General features: G+C 41.4%; 1 protein-coding gene across 9 annotated transcripts in view; it reads left to right on the top strand.

Annotated features, from left to right (window-relative positions):
- Nucleotides 1–23,753, top strand: part of LOC109410186 (metabotropic glycine receptor) — a 347,855-nt gene that overhangs the window by 51,242 nt on the left and 272,860 nt on the right. For 7 of the 9 annotated variants that reach the window (XM_062850543.1, XM_062850544.1, XM_062850542.1 and 4 more), the window contains exon 2: nt 21,778–22,174. The gene's annotated coding sequence lies outside the window, so the exon portion shown is untranslated. The remainder of the gene's footprint in view (nt 1–21,777; nt 22,175–23,753) is intronic. The other 2 variants (XM_062850540.1, XM_062850541.1) reach the window with 2 other exon arrangements.

Below are 23,753 nucleotides of genomic sequence, written 5' to 3'. Positions count from 1 at the left end.
TCCTCCCTCATCGTAACCTTTTTTCCCAACCCTAATACATGGTTCGTAGTAAAATCAGAGGCCTCCATCCCAAAATACTGCGTCATTAATTGATGGTCCCAGTTGATCCGTAGTCAGTGTCGAGCTGTCATACTATTATTCCTCGGATCGTAGAGTCCTTATCTACAAACAGAATACGGTCCCGTCCGTGGACCATCGGTTGCGCCAAAAAAGGAAACCCCCCCCCCCCCCCCAGGCCACTTTCGTAGCAATACGCCATCGCCCGATCAAGCGGCACGGCCACCCATTGAGGCAGAGTGTCTAAAAGCTCATGTATACATGAATGAGACAGTGTGCCATGCGCTGGTTTGAAATGCGTTTCAGGAATTTTTTTGAGATTTGAGATCACAGCATGCTCATGAAAAATCTAGTGCACATGCCTCAATGAGACGTCTCGTGAGACTCGTCTCATTGAGATGCTCGTAAGTGAAAAAAAATTGCAGCGACGTTATTTTGGTGGCCTGATCCCACCTTAGAATTAAGGCAAAAATACCGAGTTTGATACTTATCCGGGGATTGAATCGGTTTATCCGCGAGCAGTAATGGCAGCGATGGGTACTAGCGATTCGGATTTTAACGTTTCTTAGTGGAAAATCCGGGAATTCGAAGCGATGCGGTTCTCCTCATCACCCCCTCGTCAATTGTTCGGTAAAGTCAACCAGTTGCTATCCGCACGAAACGTCAATATCGTAACCGCTCGCTTGTATCCAGCGCGGCCATTACGACTCACGCGCGGATAAGTGGATAAAATGGGCCAATTGGACATCCAATAAATGTTAGATTTGTTTTCATCGATTGAGATTGCAATATCCCTAACCAAAGATGTTGTGCACATCATATCTCTCCTTCTTCACACTACATGTTTAACGTGTCTGTGTGGGCCATATTGACCCCAACAATATTAATTACAATTAACAACCTATGATAGTATTTGTAAGGCGAAAAAATAACCTTAGTTGAAACTTTCGTTGAACGTTGGTGTCATTTTTCATCATCCCAAACGATCCTGTATGGTCAAACAGAACATGCCTAGAAATTCACCAATCAAAAGCTACAGCCTGCTGTCCCCCAATAAGTTATGGGCATACTCACGTCATTTTGGAAGAAGCCTTTTCAGGGATTGTTCCTCGCACCCCCTTTTCCGTCATAAAACAATCTCTGATTGTATTCAATTTATCCTAGCACACTAACGATCTGAACCTCCCCGCCCCAGGGAAACGCCAGCCCATTCCCAGCTGAATACATCCAGAAATGTCACCCTAGTGAAGGATTCAAGAGTAAATCAAACCGATGAGGTGTTGCACTTGGAGCTTGTCTCATTCATCTCATTGAGATGTCTCATTGAGACTCGCAATGCTAATGTGATGTGCACTAACATCGCGAGTCTCAAGCTCATGGAATTTTCATGTGCTCACAGCCAACTTTTCTCAAGCTTGTGTTGAGATTTGTGCGTGCATATACTCTGCATTGAGGTGTGCGAACACCAATCCACTAGATCAGTCAATAAGAACTTCACAGTTTTCATCCGTTTTTTTTTTCGCGTAGCCCCTCCGAATTACCCAGCAACATGCTGGCTCTGTGAGCTTTTTTATCCGGGAGTTCTATTGAGCAGTTTTTCAGCCTCAGTTAGTATCAACTTCTACAAATGCAGGTTATGACAGGCATGGCAGGTTATAACTGCAAGGAAATAGTGATGGTTTGCTATGATTTTCGACTGGCACATAATCGACCAAGTAGAAAGGCGTCGTCAAGCAAACTTTAGCTCATTGTTTATTGCAGAAGTGAGCCATCGTGATCGCTGAGTTTAAAGGAGTTGAGCATAACAGATCGCTCACAGCACCGGGACACTGCGATCATGTTAGGCTCATGCTCGTTGAGCTCGCTCGCAAGTGCAATGCCTGTCATCGAGAGGCTTTTACGCGTCATGATCCTAGTCCATGGCCTCCTTTCGTAGGACAGCTGGAGAATGGGGCAGGCGATGAGGAGAGGGCCACCGATGAGGAACTTGGGGGGATGGCAAAGTCTTTTAGCGTAGGTAAGGCACCAGGTCCAGACGAAGTTCCGAATTTGACCTTAAAAGTTGCTCAGAGGTTTGGAAGCGGCAGAGCCTGGTGCTCGAGAAGATCATCTTCAGCAGAATGTTGAGGCACATCGAAGGTGTAAATGGTCTTGCAGTTCAGCTTCCGGAAGGACGTCGACCATAGATGCTATCTTGTCGTTTACAAAGAACACCGAGATAGCGCTCCAAAGTAGGAGAAGGACGCCATTTGGGCGGCTATTGTCGATGTGCTCCTGCATCTGGGAATACCCAGGTACCTGTACAAGATTCTTGGAAGTTACTTCCAGAATCGATTAGTGTTTTACGATACAGAGGTGCGTCGAAAGTGATTCAACGTAACCTCACGAGTCTCGCAAGGTTTCATCCTGGGTCCGGTCTTTTGGAATGTCATATACGACGAGGTGTTGAGGTCAAAGTACTCCGTGGGAGTGGCAATCGTCGGCTTCGTTGACGACATCAGGCTCGAAGTAGTCTACGGTGAGTCGATCGAAGTAGTGGAGTTGTTTACTACCAGCTCGATCGCGTTTGTGGAGGAGTGGATGAGGTCCAGGAAACTGGTAGGGAATCGCGCCACTTGGGTGGTGGCTTCTATTTTCGTCTGTTTTCCGCTATAACTCAGTCAAATTTGAACCAATTGACACAATTTTTAGAATGCGGTGAGATAGGTATAGTATCTACCCGTGTACAACATTTCAAGTCAACTGGTTCAAAATTGACTGAGTTATAGTGGAAAACAGACGAATATAGAAGCCACCGCCCAAGTAGCGCGATATCCTATTGACTCGTCACAAAACTGAAATGGTAGTTGTGAACAATCGAAAGTCGGAGAAGCAAGCAGTGCTCAGTGTAGGCGATTCATACCATTTCGTAGCGCTCCGTCAAACATTTGGGGGTGATAATCGACGATAAGATTACCTTCGGTAGCTATGTTGGTTATTCCTACAAGAGAGGCTAAACAGCTATAGTGGCAAAGTCCCGGATGATGTCCAATAGCTCTGCGGTATATGGTAGCAAGCGCAAGCTTTTGGCTAGTGTCGCCTCCTCCGGCCCGGCTTGGGGCTCGTTGCTAAGTACCAAACGCTGCCGTAATAAGCTGGAAAATACTTGAGCTAATGTGCCTGAGGGTTGCGAGCGCGTACCGTACCAAGTTACATGATACGCTCTGTGTCATCACCAGTGTTGGTAAAAACTCAAATTCTCACGCGCGATTCTTGACTCGCCAAACTCACCGCCGAAAAAATCATGCATGAGTTGACTCGTAATTTTACTCATTTCTTTATTGTTATGTGTTCTTATTATTTACAACGAAGTTTTTAGGATTGTATGATAGAATAAGACCAAATCTTGCGTACAATAACATTTAATGCCATTCAAATTGATTTGGATTCGTTTTACAAGCGAACGAGATTTCGGCGCTTGACTCATGAGAGCGAGATTTTGCATGAACATCTCGCGCGTGAGAAAATGTTTCAGAATCGCGTGCGAGTTTGCTCACGCAGGAGTGGTTCGTGAGCCAGCTTTGAGTGTGAGTTTACCAACACTGGTCATCACTGGTATTGGTGGCTATCAGTGTCCTTATCGGGGATCACATACAGTGATTCGAAATACGCGGCACAAGAGGCATACACAGGAGGGTAGATTGAACTCCAGGTCAAAAGGCAGTGCGCATGGGTCAGTTCTATCAAGGAAGGATGATCCCGAGGCTAGATATTTGGGTTAATTGGCGTCATGGTGAAGTAACATTCCAACTCAGTAACAACTCAGGTCCTTCCGGGACATGGTTTGTTTCGATAGTATCTTCATCGTTTTGGTTATGCCGGTTTGTGCTGGTTGAGAGGAAACGGCGGAACACGTTTTGTTCGTGTGCCCGCGTTTTCGTACAAGAGGTGGTCCAAGGGTTCGGAGTCGGCTACGTTGGATCATACCGGGTGCCCAGCGGTTGAAATAAACTCTTATAGCGATTAAGTCGCCGTGGGAAGAACTGGCTTCAACTTAGTGTTCTTTGAGCACTTCCACAGTTATTAATTGAAGGGCATTCTTTGCCTGCCATTGCATGAAATTGTATATTGTGAGGCAAGCACAATGATACACACTATGCCCAGGGAGTCGAGAAAATTTTCCCGACTGGAACGGGAATCGAACCCGCCGTCTCCGGATTGGCGATCCATAGCCTTAACCACTAGGCTAACTGGAGACCCCAGTAAGACACATATCGAGTGTAAATCATGTTAATATGCGTTATAATTTTATTACCCACCGATAGCCCGCTTCCGAACCGTGCTAATTTGGTGCGAACCCTCGAATCAATCCCTTCGGAATCCCCGGGATTAGACCGTATTATTCCCCTTAGCAAACAAGGGTCCAACACATTCAAAAGTCCGCATCGCCCAAATTAGCATGAAATGGGGCGACATTGCCGCCGGTCGGCGTTGTAAGTGTCTGCATCCCGCTCCCGTCCGACGAACGTGTGGCGGGCGGCGTCAAATGGAGCATGTAGGATTTTTTTTTTCTTCCGGCGAACAGGAAATCTGGGATTCCGTTTCTGTGCGGTTTCCACATTACGAAGAATTTGGGTTCCGTTCCGTACCGTTACGGTTTATGATGATTGGCTTTCCATAAACAAAGCAATTCAAACCTGTCAATCTAAATTCTCCGCTCTTGCTCGCCGTTTCGGTTCGGGCCCACGCTGCTCTGTGGAGAAGTGAATGAAAGTGGCAACAGTAGCAGAAGCAATACGGTCGAATATGGACGTTGGATGAGGACGAATAAATCACATCCATCTTGGTAAAAGCCAGTATCATCAGACGGGAAGTGGGATGAAAATAGCTACTGTATCACGAAAATGACTTGAGAGGGAGTTTGATCTTTTCCCGGAGGGCCATCACGTACAGGCATACAGCTTCTGGTCGGTCTGCTGTTAAATCGGTAGTTTTTGATAAAAGTTTATAAATAGACTGGCAAAGGTTGTATAAGAATAAATTTAAAGAAACTTCAATCAAAATGCGTAACCAAAGCTAAGATTGACCTGAACTTTTAACTCATCAGTATCTTACACTTCAAATGTACGTTGAGGAAGAATTTTTCTCGAAACATTAATTTTCTACTTTTTTATATCTAGGGTATGCGTGCCATGAGTAATGTCACACTCCCATGTTCATCCTATTCGAAAACGAGCGATTACGGCACCGATTCATTCCGTTCTTTTTGTTTTCATGCGTGCTCACTTCTAACAAAAAATACAAAAATAAGATACAAAACAAACAACGCTTCAATCCTTTGTTTTTTGTATGATGAAAATGGGAGCCACACGCTTAATAAGTGAACCAATACCCTACCATCAGGAATGGGATCATTCATTTCCAAAGAGTTACTTTTACTTACTTCTATCTCAGTTCAGATGTATGCTATCAAAAACCAATGCAGGGGAACACAGCCCAAAAAATACCTGAAAGGGACTTGATCATTACTATAGGTGAATGGTGTCGAAATATGTTTGCATCAAACATTCTTCTAGAAGTTAAGCCGCATAACCCACGGAAAATCTTTTGATTTCCCAATAAAGAGTGGCAACTTCCGTTTTTTTGTGCTTGCAATAAAGGTTTTAAGGTGATTTTATTACCAGCCAAGTGTTTCCAACGAGATAGAGGCACGCATGGAGGCGCATGGTTGTTAATGTCTACGCTATCAGTGTTAGGGGTCATTCAAATACGACGATCATCGTTTAGTGGGGAGGGAGCTGGTACTCCATGTATTGAGAATACGAAAAAAAGGAATCGACGGGAAAAAGGGAGTCGGAAATTCTCGAAAATGTATGGACGTAATTTTTTTTAATGTTTTCATGAAGTGGCATCTTACCCCATGGCAGATGGCCTGTTTGCACCACTTCCGTTTTACGAACCAGTTTTGAAAATCACTAAAAATCGATGAGAATGCAATAGTTTAGTGAACATTTTTGCTGAAGTACCGAACAAATATTGCCTAATTGTTGTTACAACACTATTTATCATTGAAAACGATGAAAGTTTGAAAAATGGCATTTCACCCCACTTTCCCCTATGGGGAATTTAACCTTGTAGTTTAATCTGGAAGTTTGCCGAACAACATTAGGGTCGCAAACGCATACCAAAGTCGTGAGCGAGCTGTGAAAGCAACTGTCCACACTGTGATTGTAAATTACATTGACGCCGTGGAGAGTTGCGTTTGCTGTCTTCTGTTGACTTAATTATTAGTGCTACGCTACATTATTCTACAAAGTTTCAGGTAAAACAAAAGTGAAAATGTGTATCATATAATGATTTTTGCTACGATGCCTCTGGAGCGAGTTAACTGCAAGTGAATGTAACTGATTGCAAATGAATGATCCCATCCCTGTCTACAATACAATTCTTGCAATTCGTCCAAGAATTGTTCGAGAAAATGCTCTTTAACCATCCTAGGATGCTATGCCACAAAAGTTCAGCCTATTGGACGCAGTGGCTTAACTTCCCCAACAGGGGAGGAAAAAAAAGCTAGGATATTAAAATAAACGCACCACGACGGCGTAGTGCACGTTTAGCTAGCCTGTCTGTGTCACATTGACCCAACATCTTACTAGGGTCAAAGCCTCAATTTGGCTGCCTTTTTCTTTCCAAATGAATTAAGGACCTAAGACTTTCTGAATTTTAGTAGTTTATCTGAGAAGAGCACACGTTTGACATTGAGCGATTAAAAATGCTCAATAACTGTGACCCGCTCCCAAAAACTCGTGTTTGATCTGTTTACAAATAGTCCAGGAACTCCTGAGGGGCTATATGTACATAAATCACGTATACCAAGCTTTTGGAAACTCAACTCCATCCGTTTCTCCCTAAAAGTCTATGTGGTTTATAAACAGACCCTCTAGGGATTTCCTATAGAGAATCCTTCAAAAATTCCTCCTGAGATTCCTCCAGTGATTCCTATATGAATCCTTCTAGCGATCCCTCCAGTAATTTCTCCAGAGATTTCTCCAGGGATTCCTTCTAGAATTATTTCAGAGATTTCTCTAGGAATCCCTCTAGCAATTGTTACAGAAATTCATCCTGGTATAACTTTAGGTATTCCTCCTGGAACTTCCCCAGAAATTGATCCATGAATTCCCCCAAAAAATTATGCACGAACTCCCCCAGGATATTCTCCAGGAATGCTTACAGGGATACCTCCAGAAAGTACTCCAGGAACTCTTCCAGGTATTCCAGGTATAGGAATTTAACCAGATATCCCCTAGGTATTCCTTTAGGATTCCTTCTGGGATTTTTCTAGGGAGTTGTTCAGGCATTCCTCCAGAAAATCCTCCACAAATTTCTCTAGGGATTCATTTGGGAATTCCTCCAGAATTTCCTACAAACATTTATCTTGGGATCCTTTCAGGAATTTGGCATGAAATTGAGGAGCGGACCTGGTGTGATGGTTAGAACACTTGACTATCACGCCTAGGACTTGGGATCGAATCCCACTCCCGACAAACTCACAAAATGTGGGTTCTTCCTTCGGAAGGAAAGTATAATGTGGGTCCAGAGATGAACTAGCCCAGGGCTAAAAATTTTGTTAATACAGATAAAAAAGCATGGAATCCCTCCAGAAAACCCCGTAAAGATTTCTCTAGGAATTCCTCCACAGATTTCTTCATAGATTCCTCCAAGAGTTCTTCTAGGAATTCTGACAGAGGTTCCATGAAGAAAGCCTCTAGGGATCTTCTGAGGATTTCTCCACGGATTTCTACTGGAATTTTTCTGGGATTCCTCCATTCTTCTATGGGGATTCCTGCTGCAATTTGTCTAGCAAATCCTCCAGGAATTTCTACAGCCAATTCTTCCAAGAATTCCTCCAGAGAAGGAGAAATCCTCGGAGGAATTCCTGAATTAATCTCTGGAAAAAAACCTGAAAGAATCCTTGGAGGTTTCCTGGCGAAATCCCTTGAGGAAATCCTGAAGGAATCCTATTACAAATTCCTGGAGGAACCCTATGAGGAATTCTTGGGGGAATCTTATGAGGAATTGTTGAGTAATATCCTGGACAAATTTCATTAGGAATCCTCGGATGATTTCCAGGAGAAATCCCTAAAAGAAATCCTGGAGACAACCCTATAGTAATCGCTAGACGAATAGCTGGAGGCATTCTCTGAGGAATTCCTGAAGGAATCTCTGAATGAATTGCTGGAGGAATAATCCCTGGAGAGATTTTTGGAGGAATCCTTGGAGGGACTTTTGCGGAAATCTATGGAGGGATCCTACAGGAGTGCGAGGAGGAATTGCTGGAGGAATTTCTAGGAGAATACCTGGAATTCTTGGATTGATCTCTGTAGGAGCTCCCGGAGTAATCTTGGAGGAATACCTGGAGTAATAGCAGATGGAATCCCTGGACATATTACTGTTGAGTTAGTTGAATTACATAAAAATAATAACTAAAAAAAGATTCTTTGGATGAATCCTCGAGGAATCCCTAGAGGTATTCCCAAAACAATGTATGAAGGAGTTCTAGGAGTAAACCCTGGTGGAAATTTTGGAGGAATCCTAGGATAATTCTTGGAGGAATTCCTGGAGTAGTTCCTGGAGAAGTTCCTGAAAGAATCCGAAGAGGAATCGCTAGAGAGTCATTGAAAGAATTCCTGAGGCAATTTCCAGAGGAAAACCGGGGAAAAATATCTGGAGGAATTCTTGGAGAAATCCCTGGAAGAACACACGAAGGAATCCCTGGTGGAACACCAGGAGTAATACCAGGAAGAATCTCTGGAGGAAATTCTCAAGGAATTCCAGGAGAGATTACGGTTGAGTAAGTTGAAATACATGTAAATAAAAACTAAAAAAGTATTCTTTGGGGGGATCCTTGGGGGGATCCTGGAGGTATTAAATAATGTATGAATGAGTTCCAGGAGTAATCCCTGGAGGAAATTTTGAAGGAATCCTAGGGGAATTTCTAGAGGAGTTCCTAGGGAAATTACTGGAGGAATCCCTTACTGGAGGAATTCCTGGAAAGATAACTGGAGGAATCCTAGGAGAATTTCTGTAGGAATTACTGCAAGAATCCTGTAAGAATTTCCAGGGTTATTTCTGAAGAAATCCCTGGATGAATTCCTTGAAGAATCCCTGGAGCAATTCCCGGAAGAATCCCTGAAGGATTTCCCGGAGTTATCCTTGAAGAAATATCTGGAGGTATCCCTTGAGAAATCCCTGGAAGAATTCCTATAGCAAATCTTGTAGGAACTCCTATAGGAGTTCCCTGAGGCATACCTTGAGTAGTTCTTGGAGTAGTTCCTGGAGAAATCATTGGTAGTATTCCTGGAGCAATTTCTGGAGAAATCCCTGGAGCATTTCCGGAACGAATCCCTGGAGAAATATCTGGAGGAATTCGTGGAGAAATCCCTGGAAGGATTCCTGAAGGTATCCATGGAGGAATTCCTGGAGGAATCTTTGCAGGAATTCCTGGAGAAACACACGAAGGAATATCTGATAATCGTTATGGGAAATCATGAAGACTATGAGATGGTTTCATTGCATGCCAAAAATATTCTCGAAACTGTTTCCTCCATGTCACGTTCTGGGGGCCGCGGGTAGGCCAGTTTTATCAATGATTTTTTTTTTTTCCAGACCCCTCATTATAATTTAAATGGAAACCCGTAAAGATACTTAGAGTCGTCACATGGCTCGTGTGACCAAATTTTTATCGACACTGACGAATGGTGAACTAAAATCTTCCTTTCCGGATTTTACTGGAATCGGTTCCGGACGACCTGGATATGGCAAATATAGGGTTAAGGTTGAAGGATTCGTCATTGACATAATCGTCATCATTGAAAATTCAAAAGCAGTTTTCTCGCTCAAAACATGAATGTTTACATTGAAAATGTATTCACTGTACTCCATTCTGCATCCGCAATACAGTGAATACATTATCACTGCGAAATTTTCAGCTTTGCACGAGAAAACTGCTTTCGAATTTTCAATGATGACGATTATGTCAATGACGAATCCTTTAACCTTAAGTGGGGTAAGATGCCATTTTTCTAACTTCCATCAAACACACCAAGTTTCACTGCCGTACAGCAGCACACGTTCGAGTTGAAAATTCGGATTTTGGTGCGTCGACTTAACTAATTGGTTTTCCTTACATTTCCAAAACCAGTGCTGAAAATGTCATTTCGACATATCTAAATTCAACCACATCCAGCTCATTTTAGTAGCTTAACCTGAGAATATTATATACACACTTAAAAATTCTGAAAATTACACGAGACGCAATCATTAAAGAACGTTAACATTTTCAAGACTGAATCACGAATTGGACACAATTTTACGCGCATCATGTAAGTAGATTAGATGTCAACAAATCTATTTCACCAGAAACGTAGAATCAGTATCATATTCATCAGTCGCCTTCTAGCTCGGTGAAATAGCCGAGAGGTAAGTGATGAGTTTTACAAGCAGCGGATCTGAGTTCGAATCCATGCGTGCCAAAATTTTACTTTTATTTGTTTTATCGGTCGAACTGGTTCTAGCGATTGCTAGACGCTCAGAAAAAATAAGTTTTATTTTGTGGTGTCTTCAAAGATGTAAATTTACATGTTTTGACCATTAAATTTGTGTCTTTGAAGATGCTCGTATATGTCAGGTTCAGGACACCTAAAATTACATGATTTTTCTAGGTGTGTATGAAAAACTTGTGCGGTTAGGCCAGTTCTACAAGAAAGTCATAGAAAACCAGTTCTTTTTTGAATATGTAAATGAAATGTCACGGAGTATCTTCGAAAAATGCAAATGACATTCATGGAGAATATCAATTGGCATGTTTCGAAGGTAGTCCGTCTATTTAAAATATTTAAAAAAGAGCGGCTTTTCCGCGACTTTCTTGTAGAACTGGTCTAGCCGCACAAGTTTTTTATATGTCATATTCTCAGGTTAAGCTTCTGAAATGAGCTGGACGTGGTTGAATTTAGATATTTCAAAATGACATTTTCAGTACTGATGCTGAGACTTCCCGCCGAGGAGCGATCGGCAAGCTCATCGAGCTTACTCTGACTCTAACAGCAATTACTGAAAAAGATATAACATTTGAGTAATGTGATAGAATTCCAAAAACATTATCAGAGAAGTCAATGTTGAAGAGAATGAATCAATCAAAAAGTATTGATGAAGACGAGTCAAGTACGAGACACTGAAGACGACCTTACAATTGACAGTATCTGTCAAAAGGATGCAAATTGTTAGTTGAATTAAAAGGAACAGTACTTAAACCGATTTTTTTTTTAGAAAAAGTATTGAGAAATAAATTCCAAAAATCCCTAACAAAAATATTGTGTTGATTGCTGAAATTTTTCAGTCTTAACATGCCTTTCAAAAGTTTTCTGAAACCGCAAACTTCTGTGTTTCCCTTAATGAACAGTAGTGACACATATAAATAATTGTAACTGACCCAAAATGGTGTGATAAAATCGCGGAACCGGTGTTCAACGCGAAACCCAAAAGAATTTGGATTAAATCCCAAGCGCTTTCACAATTGTTTCTCACTACTCGCAGCGCAAATTGATTTCGAATGCACACAAAATTCATTTCGCTTTGCGAATGCGGAACGAAATCGGAACTCGATGGAACGAGACTTTCAATTCCATTTTGCTCCGCTCCGTGTGTGTGCGCCAATGACTATGTCGGTAGGAAAAAAAACCATCCCCGGGAAATTCTACGCGAATGAAAATTACGTGCAGAACGCGCTTAATGACTTTTATCGGGATGGCGCGGCGTAATCGACGACAACGCAGCCAGCGAGAGAACGCGAGACATTCACCACCGGTGCAAATGGCATTTTTTTTCACGCTGAATCCTTCTTCAACAATAGTTCGATGGTGGAAAAACCTTAGTCACCGACCAGCGGCACTTGCAGGTTAGATTTTTTTTCCCTGTTTGACATCAACCGGATGTCCTCGTTTCATGGGACGAAGCTTGTCTGACGTGGGGTTCGTTAAATTAAAGTGGGAGGAATGGGAGAAGCTGGGACAAAGCTGGAATGTGACTTGGGTGCTGGGTATTGGAAACGTGCTTTTAATGACTCTTCGGTTTAGTTCAGTCGTGACCAGGAAGTTTTATTTTCGGCAATTTCCTGTTCGAACGGGAATTGAGGTGTGTACGTGATAAAGCATGGATTATGGCTGATGATTATGTGGAATTTGCGATGCATTCTGGACGCATTCAATCGGATTTCAATCGAGTTGGAGTAGTACAGAGTTATTTGGTGTTTTGGAATCATATTTTACTCGTTAGATACATTGCCGTAGCAATGTAAAAACCAAGAGTTTTCTAATATTCAAATTTATTTATTTTCGATGAAGAGGTGAATATATATTTACCTCTCCATTGAAAAGTATATTTGAATATATTTATATAAATATTCAGTAACTTCGGTAATGTTTTGCTGAACGTTCGGTAATATGAACTATTACTTAAAATACTTAAATTTTGCGCTCTAGCAGATCTAAAGTCATTACACCTGTGCTATGTTCACATAGTCGACTAAACCAACATCGTCTGCTCTATTGGGAAACCACGATTGATGATTCTATATACCTTTGCCGGATAAACATATGTATTTACCGACAAATTGGATGATATGTTTCATGTAATGTTTCCATATTAAAAATGCAGACGTCATTTTATGCAACCAATCAGTCGTTTTGCTGAATGATTTGTCCAAGAGACGTTCTATTTTAAACCAGTTGAAACATGTTCGTGAACCAGGATTTCCGACTGCAGGGTCAGATCGCTGTCATGAAGATTCCCCGTTTGACTGAGATCACGCTGCCCAGTGCCGGTGTCGCTGGAGTAAATAAACCAATGTTTATTATCACCGCTACTGTTTCTCTTCGTAATTGACGAGATCCTAGTAGATGCGATTCATTGTGACCGTTACAAATCGTATGTAAACACGGTCCACCCTTCCAGCTTTACAGTAGCTGGGCAAGCAGTAGAGAATGTTGAAAGCTTCCAATATCTTGGCGAGGGCTGCTTTTGCGAGTTTTAAAAATGCATGGATAACAATCAGATGAGTCAACGCACCAATATCCAAATTTTCAACTCAAATGTGAAATCTGTGCACCTGTGGTGTGTAACAGTTGAGAACACTCACCGGCTGCAGGTCTCCATCAATAACCAGCGGTATATAATTCGTCCATGGTGGTCTCACAATTGGATCTCCAACGTGGAGCTCCATCGTCGATGTCATCAAAAGCCGATAGCGACAGCAACTCATGAGCAGATGGTCATGGGATGGATCCCAGCCCCGGCATTTTCGTCAGTTGCTCTTTCCCCCTGCGAGCAGCTGACACTGACCCTCTTCTGAGTCCATGGCTCTAACGGACCCGGATACTTGTAGTACCGTAGTACCCTAGCCATTAGGGGGCTGAAGAACTATAAGGCTGCTGGGAAGGACAAACTCCCGGTAGAGCTTCTCAAGCACGGTAGTGAGCAGCTGTATCAACTTTTACACCATACTATATTGAATATAGAGAACGAACTGCTTGCTAGTTGGTTGGATGGTCTCATATGCAAAAGAGGGGATCGACTAGAGTGCGCGAATTACTGAGGAATAACACTTCGTATTTCAGGGTACAATATTTTGTCCAGAATTCTGTTTAACAGGCTGAGGCCGATTGAGGAATCCTTCGTCGGCGAATGTCAAGCGGGTATTCGTGAGGGCCGATCAACGACGGATCAGATGTTCACCCTGCGGCAGATTCTCGATAAATTTCGGGAGTACAACTTGCAGACCCATTTGCTTCATAAGCAAATGATCATGGGTTCGATCCCAGCCCGGGCACTTTCGTCAGTTGCTCTTTCCCTCTGAGAGCAGCTGACACTGACCCTCTTCTGAGCCAATGGCTCAAATGGACCCAGATAATTGGACATCGGCGAACGGCAACTCATAATGGACCCCCAATCGGACTGGAAAACAGGAACAACCAACAGTTACACATCAGCTTACTCGTGCTCATCATTCTACCATGATACGGTAGAAAGTGAAAGCAGCGCAACGGCAACCAGTTGGATATAGTAGAATTAGAATAGAATAAATTTAGGCGCTGTACAAATTGTAAGTACAGCTTCCAGATGGAATCGCTCACGCAGTGCCCTAGTGGACAAAAGACCTGTTAATTAGGTTAAGTGATTGAAGAATAAAAAAAAACTTGCAGACCCATCATCTGTTTATTGATTTCAACCCGAGCAGAGGAAAATAGCAAATTGATAACAACAGAATCACATAGCCTTTTTTTATATCAGAATTTGTTATTGTAAACTTGTACAAATATGTGATGAAGAATAAACAACAGTAACAAGTTCACAAATTTCCTGTTATTAAGTTGTAATTGATCTAACAAAACATGTTGTTCGCGCCCGCCGCGGGTTGATCTTCGGACACTTGTAAAAAATACGTTTATTACGAACGGAAACACTTTTATTACGCGAACAGAAAACTTTAACTTTATTGCGGTACAAAAAGAGGAGATGTTTCCTCCGCGGCGGTTTATTTCTACTAATCTGAAAACAGCTGTTTTGCCTATCTGCCTACTGCATTACATTCTACCTATGTACTACGCAGCTGGCGACACGATCGCCAGCTGCAGGTATATAAAAGGAAGAGCGAACCGGTTGGAGAGTAGCAAATGTTTCTGGAGAAAAATAGGGGTGCTCAAAAAACTTTATTGTCGAAAACTATTTCTTCTCTCGCTCCAACACATGTTATTGAATTTTTCTTCTAGGATTTTTTTTTTTGTTTTTTGTTGCTTATGACAGACAAGTTTATAACATGTTATATAAGAATAATAAAAATTACTGATTCCGTTATACAGTTATTAGGCCAAAATAACATATTTTATTATACTGTTGATATTTTCTTCTGCTCGGGAAGGCGGCGTACGATTCAGTGAAGAGAAATGAGTTATGGTAGATTATGTTCGAACATGGTTTTTCGGCGAAGCTGATTGGACTGATCCGCTTGACGGTTTGAAATCAAGTATACGGGTTGCGGATGAAATTTCATCATCGTTCGTAACCTTAGAAGGGCTGAAGCAAGGCGATGCTCTTTCGAACTTACTGTTCAACATCGTGCTGGAAGTAGCGATAAGGAGAGCTGGTGTGCAAAGGAGTGGAACCATTGTCACGAGGTCGCATATGCTCCTGGGCTTCGCGGATGATATCGACATCATCGGGATCGACCGTCGGCCCGTGGAAGAGGCGTGCATACCTTTTAAAAGGGAGACTGCGAGGATTGGACCAACGATTAATATCACAAAGACCAAGTACATAATTGCTGGTGGTCAACGTCGGTCCGGCCGTGGTAGTGGTGGTGAAGTGGTGCTAGGTGGTGTAAAGTTTGATGTTGTGGACGAATTTGTTTATCTTGGTACTCTAGTGACGTGCGATAATGATGTTACCCGCGAGGTGAACAGACGGATTGCAGCTGCAAATCGGGCCTTTTTCGGTCTGCGAAACCCACTGAAGTCCCGTAGGCTGCACACGAGGACAACACTCGCGTTGTACAAGACTCGGATTCTTCTGGCCGTTTTATACGGCCATGAATCGTGGACGTAGAGAGAAGCTGATCGGAGAGCCTTTGGAGTCTTCGAACGTAAAGTGCTGCGAACAATACTCAGCGGTAAACTGGAGTACGGCATCTGGCGGCGTCGCACGAACCACGAATTGTACCAAGTATATAAAGAGATGGATAAAGTGAAGCGAATAAAACACGGCAGGCTGAGGTGGGCTGGGCATGTAGCTCGTATGCCGGAGGAACGACAAGCTCAACCATACTCAGCAGAGAACCAGGAAGGGGCCGTTGGCTTCGTGGTAGGCCGCGCACATGTTGGCTTATTGCAGCTGAGGAGGACGTAAGTGCTCCAAATGTTCAGGGTGACTGGAAGCGATTGGCCCAGGACCGAGACCAGTGGAGGCAAATGTTTCATTCGGCGTAGACTCATTGCTTCGAGTTGTAGCCCATCAAGAATCAAGTAAAATTAAGAATAAAAAATAGTGGATGTCTGTCGGCCACACTCCACGCAGAGGCGGAAACGAAATCTGCAAGCAAGCGTTAGATTAGAACCCAGCAGGACATAGCAGCAAAGGCAGACCTAGAGGCTCATGGCGGTGCAGCCTTAATAATGAAACCTGCAAGTTGACAGGAATTTGTCCTGGCCACAGGCTAAGGCGATGGCAGACAATAATCCAGGATGGAGATCCTTCAATTCGGCCCACTGCACCACCACACCGTAGCACTATGGGGCGGCTCCATACAAACAGGTGGCCAAAAATATTTTCGCGTCAGTTTCATAATGTCTTGCTCCTATTCGTAGGGCTTATGACTGAAAAATATGGAAAACATGTTGAACAGGTTGTATAACACGACAGTTTCAAACAGCATAAAATTTTAAGGGCATTCCATACTTTTAGGCGTTTAAGGATTTCTGTTCCTATTTACAAAATGTATTCCAATTCGTAAAAACACGCTTCGCTAAGAGACCCAAGACCAGATTTAGACTGCATTATGATTGATCTACCGAGAAAGGCAGCCATGACGGCCAAATGTTTCTTCAGAGGTATTAAATGGCCAATAGGGTGATTTTATATAGCAATATCTCAATCCGACAATTTGATTGGAATTAAAGAATAGCAGCTAGTAGCAGCCAAATTTGATTTCAATGTTTCCCAGGGATCCTAAACAAATACATATTTAGAAGTAGTCCCGAAGCGAAACTTTTTTTGTATGGAACGGTCTGTATGGCGAAATTTTTTTTTTGATGTATTATCATTTAATAGTCTTACAATCAACATTTCTACTTGTGATACGTCATTCGAAAGATTTATAAGCAAGCTTTTAGAAACTATTTTAAAAGTATGACATTTTACATTTAAGCCAAAGATATGTAAAGTTGAACATTTCATTCGTTTTACCAAAAATCGGCAATGGTCTCATTCTGCTATCAATATCTCGATAAGTATAGGGATTAGCAAACTAAAATTCTAGGGTTTATTGGTTCAAGTGGTCTACTTTCAACTACCGAAGGTAAATCTCAAATTGAATAAAGTCTATTTTCGATTTTTGGCTACCTGAATCCCCTTAGTGCGTAGGTTCTTAGAGATGCGTAGGAGTGAAAGTAAGTTTAAGAACATCTTCTAGCTAAATGGATCACTCTCAGAGAGGTTTTGCAAACCGAATTGAGAGTAGCAATAAAACTGTTTTAAAACTTTGTTGAAAAATGTTCCAGCCTCAGCGGTTATAATGATGCTGACGATGATGATGAGCGTGTGTTTTCTTTTCAGCAAAAAGTTTGAAAACTCATCATTATTATTTCTCAATCCTGTTCGCACCCAAAGGTGCAAGAAGTTTCTTCAATAACATGAAACGTTCAGGAGGACATATCAATTAGGAAGCGATAATTTCAAAATAATATTTAAGAAGTATTTATGCTCTTAGGCTTAGGCGCATTCTTTTTTACCGTGAGTATTGAGATTGTAGAAGCGTCTCAAAAACGGTAAATATTATACACTATGTTCCATAACTATAGATCAAAACAATATTTTTGGATACTCGGATATGTAGAATGAATTGGAATTACAGTCAGGTTTTTTTTTACGCGGGGGATACGTACCGCGTAAAAATAAAACTCAGTTCAAAATTCAAAAAACCGCGTAAAAAAAGTCTCACCATTTCTCGACGAATCATGCAAAAATAAGACGATGAAATTTTTTTTTGTATGGAGTTTTCATTTACGCGGCCGCGTAAATGAAAACCGCGTAAAAAAAGACCTGACTGTATATAGTTCTCCTGTTTTATTCCTTATTTAGAGTAGACATGAGAAAAAAAATAATTTGATATTAAATGTATTCTCTGAATTTGATAAATAATCTTATATAAGTTCCCTTGTTTCGTAACAATAGATCCAAGCAAGAATTCATTCTAGTTCATTTAAGCAACACAAAACATTCAACATATCAATAATGAGTAGTCTCTCTTTTGTTCTTAATAGCTCAAACAGCCTATCCAGGATACTTTTAATTAAACTTTAATGGATTATATTCCACGTTCAAACAACTAAACGGTTTAGATTTGGAAAACATTCGTACGACTTATTTTATTTACACACTGCTTTTATAATCAAGCCTACAAATTCTCAATTGGTTTCTGATCAGGGTAAGAAGCTGACCATTCTTTAATCTGAATCAGCTTTTCACGAAACTAAGCCATATTTGCTTGAACCGCGTGGACAAGTGTATTCATGATCTTGATAAAACGTTGTCTATGTTGTTTAACGGCGTTGCTGCAAGAAACGATAGTATATATTTTTCAGATTCAGAAGCTCGGAACATCCCTGAATGCCCGTCCATTCGAGTCGACAGAACCCTCTCCATGTCGCCACTCCCGAGAGATTCCTTGAGAAGTAATTTGGTTATTTTCGTAAATCTCTCCAGTACGAAAAAAACATTCGGTCGATACAAGCTGAACTTTTTTTACGAACTAAAAGGTCTCCCAAAGTGTCAAATATGTCTTGAGAAGCCAATCAAATAAATATTTAAACATTAACAGTTGATTCGCCGCATGCTGAAGAGCTAATATATTTGATTGATCTAAATGAAGAGCCAATTTTTAAACTTTCGTAACTAGGAAAAACCTTCACCAAACAGATATAATTTCACCTTCTCAGAATTTGCACCTTTGAAACCAGGTACAGAATTAACCTGTAAAAATAGTATATTGACAAATCGTGAGAAAATCTAGAACAAAAACCATCGGGATCGAATAAAAACAGGGAGATAAAGTGATATTTACCTTCAAAGAACTGTAATAAGTTTTGTACCTTTTAATTCCGCTCTCTATGCCGCCCTACAAAACTGAATACACTCATTCGAAGAGGGTATTTTGCATAGAGGGTTCGAAAAGTCGGTACAAGATGATATTTATCTATAGAACATCAAGATGTGGTGCCAACTGTAGTACCTACTTTACTCCAATCTCAACGCATGTTAATCAAATTTCGAACACGAATCCTTATGATGGCTCAAAAGTAGTTAAGGTGAATATATAACGAAGCCACACCTAGAATTTTCAAGAGCACAAATCTAAAGAACCGAATGTTGGTTTTCGCTGAAAAGTTGATCGTTTGGTCACCACCAGTGGGTAATCAATCGATCAACTTTTCAGCGCAAACCGACATTCGGTTCATCAGATTTGTGCTCTTGAAAATTCGAGGTGTGGCTTCGTTATATATTCACCTTAAGCTCATTCCTTTTTTCTCACTTTGATCGTGTGGACATTCTTTCAGGACTTTATAAATTGCCAAATGCGAGACGTCTTGTGCTACCTAGTTCTTTCAAACTTTTTAGCGAGTTGATTGCGATCCTAATTCCGTTTTGTACGATTAGACAGATTCCTCGTGTTTTCTTTCTGCCGTATTGAATTGAAACTTGAAAGAAAATTACAACGGCACGATGAAATCTGCTTACACGACGAGAAGTTTCACGAACTGTTAAACATCTATCTTGATGTGACAAAATCTTTCTTATTTCAACTTCAGATATATATTTTGCACACGGCATATTATAAATTGAAGTTTACACGTAACAATACGTCCAACGCCGTCCAAACCTGAGCATAGAACCTAAAACAATGCGATGATTAGGCACAATAAATGACTTACATGTATTGGTTCTATAGTCATGAAACAAAGGGATTTCAGTTTTTTTAATTAATCTGTATGCACACATGTGCATGAATAAAATTACATGGTAGTATGTGTAAGGCACATGGGTAATCATAATGGCGTAGTGCATAAAATAATCAGTTGCACTTTGAATAAGTAGCAAATAAATATTAGTTGGATCTATAGTTATGGAACAGAGTGTAGTAATGGCATTCCATTTAGTCTCTGTTTCGTGTTTCGTGTCGCGTGTCAATCAGTGCATGGGCTTCACAAAAAATGTGGTCATAAAAGATTTACCTCCACACCAAATGTACCATGTACTAAACGCTAATAAGACCGTCAGCCCTCTGGGGATTACAGACATGGAGCATTTTCGAGGAGAAACTACAAGCACTCGTAGCTCTCGAGTGGCGCGAGCTAAGGGCGATCTTCGGAGTTCTTCATAATGATGAAGTGTATCGGCGAAGAACAAACCATCAGCTTACTGCAATCTACAGCGAATCCAGAATGTGACCGTTCCTTTATTCTGAGCAGTTTTCGACAAATTGCTCGCCATAATTCAAATGATGATTTCAGAACATTTTTCTCCGCGGAATATCTGTTGAACCAATTCGGGATGAGAAATGTGTATCCCCCAGTGGAAAATAAGTATATAAAACAGCAACTAATAGTTTTCACAAAAATCCATTTTCTCTTCTTTCGAAGAAAGCACAGAAATAACGAAATGGAACAACCAAATTCAATCTGTCCAATTCCAACTTATCCCATTTTTCTTTTCCATGGGATCCTCTGTGAAGCAGCAGCGGATTGTGGCCACCATGACTGACTGTATCCAGTTCTATCCAGTAGTGCAAACGTTGTGAACAACCTAATTCGACGAAGTTATAGGAGGACGTAATTGAAATTACATTCCATTTCAACAAGTTTCCCCCTTTTTGTTTGCGTGTGTCTTGTTCGCCCGGCAAGGTAGATTGACATTTGTTGATTGTGTCTTCAGAACTTTATCGACGCGACATGCAATCGAATGCTATACCGATGGAATTCCCTTCTGGTGTGTTTTTTCCCAGTAGAGTATAGCTACAAGATGAAAGACGGTGTGCCTTCTATCGAGTCCTCTAACGAGACTCTCATCGAACGCGTGTGCGAGAAATACTAATACGCGCCAATGGTATTGAATTACTGTAAGGCAAATAAATAATTGCAGCTACATTGGGTGTTGATCCATTCCCAACAGACATTGTTGCTGTACAACGGCTGAATAAACTGCTCTTAAGCTTGATTTTAAAATTTCTGGCTGAATAAGCTGTTATTCAGCTATCATTGTTACTTGGGTTGCTTTACAACGAGTTTGTTTGTTTGATGTGGTTTACACCTGGAGGTACTTGTGTTTATTTTTTTTTTGTTTTCTTCTTCTTGGCGTAACGTTGTAACTGGAGCACAGCCTGCTTTTCAGCGTAGTGCTCTATGAGTAAATCTACATTTTAGTTGTGTGTCTGATCATATTGCGCAAATACTATATAGTGTGCAACGCACAAAAATACTTTATGCTAAAGAAAGACTCGAGAATTATCATATCGATAAAATCCTGGATGGTTTAGCTTTTTATTACTATTATTACACAAGCATATGAGTCCTAAGGCAAAACGCCGTGACAATCACAGGCCAACAGTAAAAGCGAGGCAAAACTTCAGTTCTGAGCCACCAACACCGAATCTATTGCTATTCTAAACTTTGATCATAACTAACTGCAGTTTAAAACAACAGTTTCCCATGAGTGAAACACGTGCATCGCCTGACCCGTTAACCAGAAAATCACTCCTCATGGCGGTTGCAACCCCCTGCACTATATTTACCTTAGACCACGTTTTCACTCCGTCGCAACCGTGAATGCCAAACAGGAAGCTTCAACTTAATTTTACGTGTTTTCCCATCGCCCGTTGAAACGTTGTTTTTATCGCTTGATTTTCCTTTCGTCTCATTTCAGGATAAAAAAGAAAGAAAAAACTTCACCGGCAAACCACCTATAAACTTCTCCTTCAAAAGGGCCCACCCGTCACGTGAAGACACGAGGTAGCTGTGTGTAACAAGTTCTGCAAGAGTTGTGACACGTGCAACACCGGCAGCAACCGGGTGCTACACCGTGTACGTGCACTGCTTGGGGAATAACTCGTCCGAAAGTGCCGCAGTTTTAGGTTAGTGTCCAATACACCGCGGCAGCGGCGGCAGTTCGACGCGCTGGCGGTAGTGCTCCGTAAGCCATAAAGAAGCAACAGTGCAGCTCCAGTTGAGCTAAAGCGCTCGTAAAACAACCCACCTATCATCGTTGGACGGTCAACGCGCGGTGAGAAAGCAAGCCGGATCGAAAGCACCGAAAAAAAAGTGTAACGAAAGCTAGAGCAGAATCGTAATTCAATTTAGATCGCGTGCAAGCGTTTGGCAAAATTTCAATCTCTTATTCAGGAGGGCTTACGGCGGCGACTGCCACCCACCCAGAATGCGCACACAGTGGTGAAAAGTCGGACAAAATCTCAGAGATTGCAGTTTTCAAATTTGTTCGGTTTCAAGATGTTTATGATATCAGATACATTGTATTGTATTATTTTACAATATTACATTCAGTGGAACAAAGATGTACTGAAGGCTATACTTAAACTCTAAAATAATCATTGTCGTAGCTAGGGCGGGTTCCAGGGGTGCCTGGCACCCCCTAGAACATATTCGGCACCCCCTAGAATTTTTCCTCGACAGTCACCTAAAATTTAGAACTTCACACAATAATTCTAATATTTATTAATGGCACATTTGAACAAAACTTAAACACATCCGCAATTACTTATATGTACGACTGTTGCATGTTTTGGATATTGGTAAGAACAATCAATAGACTTCTACATAGCTTCCTCCAGAAATACCTCTATCTATTCATACAGTGATTTCTCTAGCCTTCCTTTATGGATTCCTCCCGATATTGCTTCAATAAACATCCCTTAGGATACTCCAGGCGGTCATGATGGGGTTGGACTTACCAGAAATTTCCGCAGAGATTGATCCAGCAAATTCTGCTAGGATTTCTTTGGAAATTCTTACTATGATTCTTCTCGGATTTTTTCTAGGGATTCCTCTAAAAGATTCAATTGGAATTTCCTTCAGGAATTTCTGCTGGAAGTATTCAAGCAATCTTCCTGGAATCCTTTTGGAAGTTCCTCTGCTGGTTCTTCCACGAATTCTTTCAGAGAATTCATTCAGAGATTTTTCCTGAAATTTCTCATGGAATTCCTTCAGGCGCTTATATTGGCCTTCCTCCGGGAATTGTGGCTAGGGTTCCTCAAGCAACTCCTGCTGCGATTCTTCCAGCAATGTCACTCCTCCTCTACTAATTCTCACTGTGGTACCTTCTGGAATTCTACTAGGAAAGTTCTTCCGGAAATTCTTCAGGAAGATCTCCCTGAGATTTTCCTATAAAATACCTTCTTTGATGCTTCCATACATTTCTTCACGGATATATTCAGGACTTTCTACAGAAGTTCTTCCAGAAATTCCACAGGGGATTTCCCCAAGAATTTCTATTGACCATTCTCCATGAATTTCAGCTGGAATTCTTCAAGCAATTCCCATTAGGACTCCTACAGAAATACGTCTAGGGATTTCTCCAGGTATACTTACTTGCTGCAATACTTTCGGAAAATCTTCCTGAGATTCCTTCAGAAATTTCTCCTGCGATTCCATCAGGATACTTCTGCCGATTCCTTCAAGGAGAACTGTTGGTATTCCTCCTGGCAATTGTTAGAGGATCTTCTCTTAAGATGCCCCTGGCATTGCTGAATCTAGGATTTCTCAAGAAATTACTTCTATGATAGCTCCCGGAATTCTAAGAATTCCTCCAGATATTCCAGCGGTAACTGTTCTAGCAGTTCATGTGGTTCTTCCTGCTATTCTTCCTCCAAAAATTCTAATTGTGGT

The sequence above is a fragment of the Aedes albopictus genome, chromosome 2 (genome assembly GCF_035046485.1).
Source record: "Aedes albopictus strain Foshan chromosome 2, AalbF5, whole genome shotgun sequence".
Taxonomy (NCBI): Eukaryota; Metazoa; Arthropoda; class Insecta; order Diptera; family Culicidae; genus Aedes; species Aedes albopictus.
Note: the sequence above shows the minus strand (reverse complement) of the source record. Positions and strands in the feature narration are given on the sequence as shown.